An 11,267-nucleotide genomic window follows, 5' to 3' on the forward strand; every position below is an offset into this window, starting at 1 on the left:
AATAAGATTCCACCTCATATAGCTATATTTTACGTTTTAAAACTCGCACTGAACATTCAGGAAGTCTTGTTTTTGAGTTGGTGACGAGTCCGTACGTGACGTCAGAAAAGGACCGCCTCCTCACCGCAGTGACGTGCGGTGAGGAGGCGGTCCTTTTCTTTTAATTACAGTTGCCGCTCATTGGCTTGCGGATAGCTGCGCTGCGCCATTAAAAGGTTGTGATTTAATTTGGAATTAATCCAATCAGAGTTCACTGTGGCAAAAGTAGAAAAGCTAAAGACACGTGCAAATGGAAAGAAAGGGCAATTGCGCAGGGAGCTCCTTGTGCTATTATCATGGCGGAGGCCTGGGATAAACCGTACTTTGCTGCCAGGCGATACCAAGAGACGACAAGAGAGTCTGCATTTGCTTACACAAACAGCAATAATACCAGAGGTACAGTACGATATTCGGATTAGTTCTTATTCATTCCCCTACGACATGGGATTTTGTTTGTGGAATTGGCGGTGGGAAGATGGTAGTTTTGTGTCTAAAATCGCTGGGGTACTTTGGTGAATAAACCCCCGGATAACTAATGAGAAGACACTAAAGTACCGTGACAGCAATGGGGAAGCTAACATTGCTTTGGATGAATGTGGTTACGTTTTGTGTTTCATATTTTGATGTGTTTTATTTTCTCAAATGTAAATAAATAAATAAATAAACAAACAGACAAGATTAACACACGCATCGTATCGGGTGCTTCCTTTTCTGTGAAGTCACAAAACCCCGTGGTTTATCTTCCGCCAATTAAATCACTCCTCAGACACCAGAAGAGGAACACCACCAGGAAGTACAAAGAGCGCGCGAAATGTTTGTACTTAATCTCTCGTTTTCAGTCGACGCCGGGGCAATCCGGTGTTCGTCGATGTTGTGCACGTCAGCGGTTGACTTTGGTGCATTCTGTTGCACAGTTGCGTGGGCACTTGTTTTGTCTTGTCTCTTGCCGCACCTCGATTGTGCGTCGGCCTCTTTTATCGCAGATTCGTTTGTCGGAGCTTGTTCTCACGCCGTTGATTCTAAGCCTTTTGTTTTCGACATTGTCGCTATTGCTGCTTGCCTCTGCCGCCTCCTGAACCCCTGCAGTTGTGGGAAATTGTCATTTTGTGTTTGGATGTTGCATTTTGGGTCTCCTTCGTTGCATTGTTCGTAATGCACACAAGGTGGACACTGCGCGCAGTGTTTGCTTTTGACTGGCAGTGTTTGCTTTTGACTGGCAATGTTGGCTTTTGACTTGCAAAGTATGCTTTTGACTCGCTATGTTTGTTTTTGACTCGCAATGTTTGCTTTTGACTTGCAAAGTATGCTTTTGACTTGCAAAGTATGCTTTTGACTCGCTATGTTTGTTTTTGACTCGCAATGTTTGCTTTTGACTTGCAAAGTATGCTTTTGACTCGCTATGTTTGTTTTTGACTCGCTATGTTTGCTTTTGACTCGCTAAATTTGCTTTTGACTCGAAATGTGTTTGCCCCCCCCCCCCCCCACCCCACACACACACACACACACACACACACACACACACACACCATGCGCGGACGCGCGCATGCACACACTCACACGATGCTTTGGCGCGCGCGCCCACACACACACACACACACACACACACACACACACACACACAAACACACGTTCACTGTTGTGTAAATAGGCAATCACATGTTAGACTTGGCTTTACAAGCAGACTTGAAAGATGTTAATCCGATCAACCGGTGAGTGGGTGTGGAGATAAATGCTGTCTGAACCAGGTGGGTCTTGTTAGCCAAGGGAGACACACCGCCGGTGAGTTTCATTCCACATTCTACCTTTCTGTTGATTATAACTAAAATAATGTCAAAGTAGTGATAGAAATTATTGTGAATGAGTTGCATTCATGTTCTGTGTTTCCATTTGTAGGTTTACGACCTACTTCACTGCTCGTCTACCAAACAAAAAAGAACCAATGTATTCAAAACTCAATCAACAATCAACGAGAGTGAGTTGAGTTGTATCAGTGTGGTCTCTCTAGGATCCCTTTCGGTGGGAAAACGTGTAAACGTAAATTGACCGAACATTCACACATCAGCAAAGGTGAGTTAATCCGAGCCTCTTCATCCTTTAATAATCTGAGAGCGTTAATGTGTTTGTTTATTTCATTGTGTATTCTTTTTTTCATTGAACTGATTGCTTTTTAACTTAACTGATTGCTTATCCCAAGTAGGATGCTTTTTCCACACTCCTGGTAATTCATCAGCAAAGGTAAATTAAACCGAGCTGCTGGACCGTCAGGACATGATTACCTGTCTCTTGAGGCAATGCCCCCTAGACAGACTGGGAACAGGTACAATTTAGTTTACTGCTCGGTTTTTTTTTTCACTTAAAACCTCTGAAATGTTGACGTCACTCCATGGTTGTAGGTGAGGCTTCAGAGGTCAAACAGCACATACAAGCTACTTTGACAGTACACCACATTTCAGATTATATGAAGCCACTTTTGAAATGCAAAAATAAGATGTGTTTGTGATGTGTGTATCTTGACTGTTTTTTCCATGTGTGCAGCAGCACAGAACATTTGGCTACACTATCCAATTTGAGCTTCTCGTCTGATCGCAGTCACAGCGAGGACTAAGAGCTTCGTCCCTCGATAGGTCGAGCAGACGCCGTTCTGGAGCCCAGACTCCCGGGATGCATTGCCAGGTACTCAACGCCGTCTTAACATGTCAGTTCTACTTTTTGCATTGCAGGTTTATTTGTTTATTAATTTTGAAGGTGTATTTTTATTTTATTTTGGGTGACTCAACTGGCCAATATATTGGTACTTGGTTGTTGCATCTTCGGTTTGCTGTTTGTATTGAGGGTTTGTTTTTTTATTGATTGTTTTTGTTTTAGATTTATTTGTATTTAATTTTGAATTTATTTGTATTGTATTTTTCTTTTATTTCTTTGTGTATCAACTGGTCAATATATTGGTACTTGGTTGTTGCATCTTCCAGGTTTGCTGTTTGTATTGAGGGTTTGTTTTTTTATTCATGGTTTTTGTTTTATATTTGTATTTTATTTAGAATTTATTTGTATTGTATTTTTATTTTTTTTCTTTGTGTGTATCAAGTTGTCAATGCATTTGTACTTGTATTTGCATCATTGCTGTTTTCATGTTCTGAATGTTTTTGTTGGTTTCATGATTTGTTAGAACTGACGCGTCAAGTTCATTGTTATTTTTTTTGCATTGAGCGTTTATTTGTTTGTTTATTTTTTGTTTGCTGATGCGGTTCATGATTTGAGCCAATTTCATTCTTCTCCACTCTCTGTACTCTAAACCTCTCTTGACCACAACTGTGTGGAAACCCTGGCCTTCATGCTTGGCCAACATGAAGGCCTAACAAGCTGGGTTGCTTGTGCACATTTTTCCCCCCCCCCCGTGAGCCGTCACCTTACCGTGGTGGAGGTGTTTGCGTGTCCCAATGATCCCAGGAGCGAGGTTGTCTGGGGCTTGATGCCCCTGGCAAACAGGTCCGAGGTGAGGGACCAGACTAAGAACGGCTCAACACACTTCTTATAAAGATAAATTGATCTGAGTTTCTCTTGCCCGGATGCGGGTCATCTTCCCCCACACCGTGGACAATAAAAGTGACCTGGTGCAGCAGTCCAGACAAGTCTCAGTTGATGGTAAGTCACAATAACCTGAAAGCAATTTTAATAAGATGCATCTTTAATTTAATAAGATGCACTTGGAGACTGCTGTCTCCAAGTTTTCTGGTGTGCTCAACTGTTTAGAATTTCTCTCTTTCTTTCTCTGTTTTTTCTTTATTTTTTTCTGCTTTTTCTCTTCTTTCTTTTATCTATTTGATTGGATTGGATTTGCCTTTATTAGTCTTGCAGTGGAGAAATTTACATTTCACAGCAGCAAAGTTATGAAAGGAATGAAAGTCGAAAAACAAAGTACAGGAGCTGCTGGAAAGGCAGCCACTCTTGCAGCGCCGTCTTGAATTCCAAAAAATAACAAATAAAATTTTCTCTGTCTTCTCTCTTTTCTTTTCTCCATTTTCGCGCTGCGGCTAGAAACAATCGCGAGCACAAAAGGAAAAAATACAAAAGTGAGAAGACGTCTGTGTAAGCTCTCAGTCGTACAAGAGTGGTCCATCGATGAGAAGGTTTCTTCAGCTGTCATCTGTACAAAATCTGTACAAAGGTTTCAGACGTTTCGCCTCCTATTCAAGAGGCTTCGTCAGCGAACTAAAGTCTGACTGGTCGTATCGGCCCTATTTATATATCCATGGTGGTGGTTGGGGGGAGCAGAGGACCACTCCCTGTGGCCCCACTGATTGTTCCTACATTCCTGACTAACGACTGGCCCATTTCCCCCACGCCCACCGTATCACCTCATCAGCATTACGAAAGTTGCCTAACCTGTTTTGCCTAAGCAGGCTATTGTATGAACGATCCAAATTGAACCTCACCCCACAGACCGGTTTAATGAAGGATTTAGTTGTTTTATAAGAATCGTTTCTTTTACCCCCCTTTCAAACCATCTATGTTCTTTCGCTAAGATTTTAACCTCATTGTCGTCAAATGAGTGGTTGCTGGCTTTTAGGTGCAAATGTACTGCCGATTGAGGCCCACTAGTATTATCCCTGCAATGTTGATAGTCTTTTTTTGAGAATTTGTTGAGTCTCCCCAATGTACTGCTCTTTACAATTTTCATTCTTACAATGTATGGAATAAACTACATTACTTTGTTTTTCATTTGGTAGCCTATCTTTTGGATGCACTAATTTTTGCCTTAACGTGTTTATCGGTTTGAAATAAGTAGGAATTTTGTGTTGCCAAAGGACTCTTTGTAGTTTTTCAGAAACTCCTGCAATGTACGGTACTGCTACTCCTCTCCTTTTTGTATCTTGAGAATTATTGGTTTCATTCCCTATTCTTTCTTTATGACATTTGTTGAAAACACAATTGATGTGGAACTGGGTAAAATGATTTCAAGTGATTTTCACCCATTTTCAATTGTGGATGACAAGGGATTTAGAAAATATACTCATGCTCTCAACCCAATATATGCAATTCCAATCAGAAAGTGTCCCCATTGTGGGACTATTAAAGGCTTTCTGTTCCTGATTCTGAAAACACTTTCAAGATGCAAAGAGTACTTTGAAGAATTGATGAATGAGTAAAATGAGAAGGAACAAAGAGTAGAAGATGTGACTGTTGTCGACCTAGACGTAGCGAACATTAGCAAGGATGAAGTGAGGAGGGCGCTGAAGAGGATGAAGGGGGGGAAAGTAACTCGGGCGTGATGATTTAGCAATTGAGGTATGGAAGTGTCTTGGAGAGGTGGCGGTGGTGTTCCTGACTGGGTTATTCAACAAGATCTTAGATGGTGAAGAATGGAGACGAAGTGTACTCATGCCCATTTTTAAGAACAAAGGAGATGTGCAGAGTTGTACTAACAACGGAGGAATAAAGTTGATGAGCCATACAATGAAACTCTGGGAAAGAGTAGTTGAAGCAAGACTAAGAGCAGGAGTGAACATTTGCACCGGAGCTGGTCGCCATTTTTCTGCCTCTTCTTGGGTGAGACATTACCCACCGCCTGTTTGCCTCAAAATGGCCCAAATAAATTCTTTAATCGATTGCAAACATGTATGCTTTGCTCATCAGGACTATTTGAATCATATTCATAACTGGATGTGCAACAAGAAAGCATATTCTCCGAATCTGAAGCCATTGTTTTGATTCACAAGCAATGCAAGACGTCTTGGCGTGACGTCACGAAATGGGGGCGGGACTTTCTGAAAATGCCCAATTCGCAGCTCAATTTTTTTTTGCAGATTTTGGACACTTTAAGTCATTTTTATTGGTGTTTTGCATTTGATTAAAAATATCATACTGCATGTTTTGGGTATTTTAGATGCTATAAAACGTTTCTCTGGTGTCAGTTAAAAAACAAGAAAGTGACGTCGGTTGTCCTTTAAAATGGGCTGCTCGATGGACGGGACATGCAGGTCGGCCTCCAGCTCCTCACCATCTACGCCGTGGCAAGGCCGACGCTTTGTCGGTACATGAACCGGCCCGGCGCTTCAGTTACTCCCGACACTTGGTCCTCGCGGAGTCGTCCATTCGATTATCCAAGCCGGACTGTGTTATTGAACATAAAATATAGGCAGGAAGCGAAAGACACACCCACCAGGCGTATACTTTCACTTCCTGGTCTCTGGCAGTGGAGAGCACAGAAATAGCCTCTAGTGATGTGTCGTTCGCGATCGAGACGGTTCTTAGAGCTGGATCTCTGAAGTGAACGAAGAGAGCCGGTTCCTCACAAAGAGCCGGAAATGGGAGCCGATTTTTTTGTCCTCTTTTCCCTGCCCCCAGTCTTCGGTTAAAGCCCCACGTGATTGGTCGGTATCCGTGGTAGAGGAGGGAGGGGAGAATTACAGACACACGCAGCAGTGAGGAGAAGGGGGAGGACAAAGAGGTTGGGGTGGTTAGGATAGACAGGTGGACAAATGTTATCACATTATGCGGTTACTATTATTCAATTGTTATATTTTTACTAATTGATATGATAGCATTATTAATATGAAAACCAAATTAGTGACATCTGATCATCAGACCAGATTAACCATAAGTGAAAGTTAGTGGATGCTCTCTGTGCACATATTATCAGAATCAGAAAACCTCAGAATCAGAAAACCTTTATTCGTCCCATAATGGGGAAATTTGCTAGTAGTATTTGCAATTGCAAATCAAGCCATATTTAAAAAAAATGATATACTGTAGTGTATTTTGACATGAGTAATTCGTTTTTCACATTATTTTACATGATTTTTGGAAGTTAATTAATTTAAGCAAAAAAACAAACAAACAAATGAGCCATTTGTAAGCCAAAACAGCCGGATCTGTTTAGTGAGCCAAGCCAAAAGAACCGGCTCTCTAAAAAAGAGCTGGAATTCCCATCACTAGTCGCCTCAGCTCCTGCTGGCGCTCGTGCTCGTTTTGTCGTTCTCGCGCTGGCTTGTAGTGATGTGCCGTTCGCAACTGCTGTCTCCAAGTTTTCTGGTGTGCTCAACTGTTTAGAATTTCTCTCTTTCTTTCTCTGTTTTTTCTTTATTTTTTTCTGCTTTTTCTCTTCTTTCTTTTATCTATTTGATTGGATTGGATTTGCCTTTATTAGTCTTGCAGTGGAGAAATTTACATTTCACAGCAGCAAAGTTATGAAAGGAATGAAAGTCGAAAAACAAAGTACAGGAGCTGCTGGAAAGGCAGCCACTCTTGCAGCGCCGTCTTGAATTCCAAAAAATAACAAATAAAATTTTCTCTGTCTTCTCTCTTTTCTCCATTTTCGCGCTGCGGCTAGAAACAATCGCGAGCACAAAAGGAAAAAATACAAAAGTGAGAAGACGTCTGTGTAAGCTCTCAGTCGTACAAGAGTGGTCCATCGATGAGAAGGTTTCTTCAGCTGTCATCTGTACAAAATCTGTACAAAGGTTTCAGACGTTTCGCCTCCTATTCAAGAGGCTTCGTCAGCGAACTAAAGTCTGACTGGTCGTATCGGCCCTATTTATATATCCATGGTGGTGGTTGGGGGGAGCAGAGGACCACTCCCTGTGGCCCCACTGATTGTTCCTACATTCCTGACTAACGACTGGCCCATTTCCCCCACGCCCACCGTATCACCTCATCAGCATTACGAAAGTTGCCTAACCTGTTTTGCCTAAGCAGGCTATTGTATGAACGATCCAAATTGAACCTCACCCCACAGACCGGTTTAATGAAGGATTTAGTTGTTTTATAAGAATCGTTTCTTTTACCCCCCTTTCAAACCATCTATGTTCTTTCGCTAAGATTTTAACCTCATTGTCGTCAAATGAGTGGTTGCTGGCTTTTAGGTGCAAATGTACTGCCGATTGAGGCCCACTAGTATTATCCCTGCAATGTTGATAGTCTTTTTTTGAGAATTTGTTGAGTCTCCCCAATGTACTGCTCTTTACAATTTTCATTCTTACAATGTATGGAATAAACTACATTACTTTGTTTTTCATTTGGTAGCCTATCTTTTGGATGCACTAATTTTTGCCTTAACGTGTTTATCGGTTTGAAATAAGTAGGAATTTTGTGTTGCCAAAGGACTCTTTGTAGTTTTTCAGAAACTCCTGCAATGTACGGTACTGCTACTCCTCTCCTTTTTGTATCTTGAGAATTATTGGTTTCATTCCCTATTCTTTCTTTATGACATTTGTTGAAAACACAATTGATGTGGAACTGGGTAAAATGATTTCAAGTGATTTTCACCCATTTTCAATTGTGGATGACAAGGGATTTAGAAAATATACTCATGCTCTCAACCCAATATATGCAATTCCAATCAGAAAGTGTCCCCATTGTGGGACTATTAAAGGCTTTCTGTTCCTGATTCTGAAAACACTTTCAAGATGCAAAGAGTACTTTGAAGAATTGATGAATGAGTAAAATGAGAAGGAACAAAGAGTAGAAGATGTGACTGTTGTCGACCTAGACGTAGCGAACATTAGCAAGGATGAAGTGAGGAGGGCGCTGAAGAGGATGAAGGGGGGAAAGTAACTCGGGCGTGATGATTTAGCAATTGAGGTATGGAAGTGTCTTGGAGAGGTGGCGGTGGTGTTCCTGACTGGGTTATTCAACAAGATCTTAGATGGTGAAGAATGGAGACGAAGTGTACTCATGCCCATTTTTAAGAACAAAGGAGATGTGCAGAGTTGTACTAACAACGGAGGAATAAAGTTGATGAGCCATACAATGAAACTCTGGGAAAGAGTAGTTGAAGCAAGACTAAGAGCAGGAGTGAACATTTGTGAGCAGCAGTATGGCTTCATGCCAAAAAAAAAAGAGTAAGACCGATGCAGTGTTTGCTTTTAGAATGCTGATAGAGAAGTACAGAGAAGGTCAGAAGGAATTGCATTGTGTCTTTGTAGATCTGGAGAAAGCGTATGACAGGGTGCCCAGAGAAGAGTTGTGGTATTGCAAGATGAAGTCTGGAGTGACGGAAAAGTATGTCAGAGCGGTGCAAGACATGTATCATGACTGTAAGACAGTTGTGAGGTATGCTGTCGGTGTGACTGAGGAATTCAAGGTGGAGGTGGGACTCCACCAGGGGTCAGCTCGGTGCCCCTTCTTGTTTGCTATGGTGATGGACAGGCTGACAGACGATGTTAGACAAGAATCTCCTTGGACCACGATGTTTGCAGATGACATTGTGATCTATACCGAGAACAGGGAACAGGTGGCAGAGAAACTAGAGACGTGGAGGTATGCCCTGGAAAGGAGAGGAATGAAGATTAGCCGCAGCAAGACAGAATATACGTTTCTGAATGAGAGGGATCCAAGTGCAAGAGTGATGCTACAGGGTGAAGAGATAAAGATGGTGGAGGATTTTAAGTACTTGGGGTCAACTGTCCAGAGCAATGGAGAGTGTGGAAAAGAGGTGAAGAAGCGTGTCGAGGCAGGCTGGAACGTCTGGAGAAAAATGTCAGGCGTGATGTGTGATAGAAGGGTTTCAGCTTGGATGAAAGGAAAAGTGTATAAAACGGTGGTGAGATCAGTCATGATGTTTGGACTGGAGACAGTGCCACCGAAGAAAAGACAGGAAGCAGAGCTGGAGGTAGCAGAGTTGAAGATGTCGAGGTTTTCTTTGGGAGTGACCAGATTGGATAGGATCAGGAATGAGTACATTAGAGGGACAACTCATATTAGAGGCTTTGGAGAGAAAGTCAGAGAGGCGAGACTGAGATGGTTTGGACATGTCCAGAGGAGAGAGACCGACGATATCGGGAGAAGGATAACCTACACCAAGCAGGAGACCGAGAGGAAGACTGAAGGGGAGGTTTATGGATGTGGTCAAAGAGGACATAAAGGTAGCTGGTGTGAGAGAAGAGAATGCACAAAACCGGGTTAGGTGGAGGACACTGATTGACTGTGGTGGCCCCTGAAGGGAAAAGCCTAAAGGAAAAGAAGATGAAGAAGAAGTGGCAGTTTTGGGCGACTAAGTCATTTTATTGGTGTTTTGCGTTTGACTAAAAATATCAGCCCACGTGTTTTGGGTATTTTAGATGGTCCAAAACGTTTTTCTGATGTCAGTGAGGAAACAAAAAAATGGTGTCGGTTGTCGTTTTAGGCTGTGTTTGAAAACAATGCTGGCAGCCAGTATAAAATATTGAGTGTTTGGCAAAAAATGTGGACATGGGAGCAAAGTGTCATTTCTTTGGCATCATCCAATAAAATAAAAAATACACTAATATGAATGTGAGATGTGTGTGTGTGTGCGTGAAAATGCCCAATTTGCAGCTCAATTTTTTGCAGATTTTGGACACTTTTTTTTATTGGTGTTTTGCATTTGACTAAAAATATCATACTGCATGTTTTGGGTATTTTAGATGATATAAAACGTTTTTCTGGTGTCAGTTAAAAAATAAAAAGGGACATCGGTTGTCCTTTAAAGGTGCTTATAAATGAAATGTATGATAATAATAATAATTATTATTAATGATCTGAGACACTCGTATTGCTTGTTCAACTTGTGATGCCTGCCTATAGACCAAACCGAGCATGCTCTGCAGTGAGTCAAACTTTGGGTTATTTTGCAAAGGAACATGTTTTTTTCCGACTTCCATGTCATCTTAGCCCACAGGTGTCAAAGTCAAGGCCCAGGGGATAAATCTGGCTCGTCTTCATTTTATTCGGCCGGCAAAAGCAAATCAAACTTGTGAAATTCCATGATGCTTGCTAAAGTCTGAACCAACATTTGAAATTGTCCCATGTACACCACAATCACAGTCATTATGTTTGACTTCAGATTTGAAAACTAGTTATTCATTCATTTCTTGTGTGTTCTTGATGTGGAGGAGATGAAACATTCTAATAATGGCTTCCCCAAATTCATAACGGCCATCAAGGGAAAACCGGAACTACAACGTTGCCCTTGGCAAAAAATGACTTAAACACCCCTGTCTTGGGGGCTTTGTAGAATAGTGACTCTTCTTCCAAGGTAGCCTTCCTCTGCTCTCATTCAGCAACGACGACGCCGCCTTACTGAACAAAACACAGCATGCATGAATTATATTTTATTACAGCCAAAGTCATCAACTTAGTAAGTCGAACATTACAGAGGCACACAAGTGCAAAATGCGACTGGCAGGTGACTACCGGGCGGCCTTGGCAGATATTGCAACCACAACAATACGCCAGTGGCTTGGTGGCAAATGTCCTGACATGAAATACAA

At 41.8% G+C, this 11,267-nt stretch overlaps 1 long non-coding RNA gene across 6 annotated transcripts in view; it reads left to right on the forward strand.

Moving 5' to 3' along the window:
• The first annotated feature begins 1,638 nt into the window (after positions 1–1,638).
• Positions 1,639–11,267, forward strand: part of LOC148890794 (uncharacterized) — a 34,910-nt gene continuing 25,281 nt past the window's right edge. The window contains exons 1-5 of one of the 6 annotated variants that reach the window (XR_016116669.1): positions 1,639–1,818; positions 1,933–2,106; positions 2,237–2,356; positions 2,575–3,681; positions 4,075–4,447. This is a non-coding gene — a long non-coding RNA (uncharacterized LOC148890794). The other 5 variants (XR_016116670.1, XR_016116672.1, XR_016116668.1 and 2 more) reach the window with 5 other exon arrangements.

The sequence above is a fragment of the Hippocampus bargibanti genome, linkage group LG12, assembly GCF_051943395.1.
Source record: "Hippocampus bargibanti isolate YZ-2025 linkage group LG12, ASM5194339v1, whole genome shotgun sequence".
NCBI lineage: Eukaryota > Metazoa > Chordata > Actinopteri > Syngnathiformes > Syngnathidae > Hippocampus > Hippocampus bargibanti.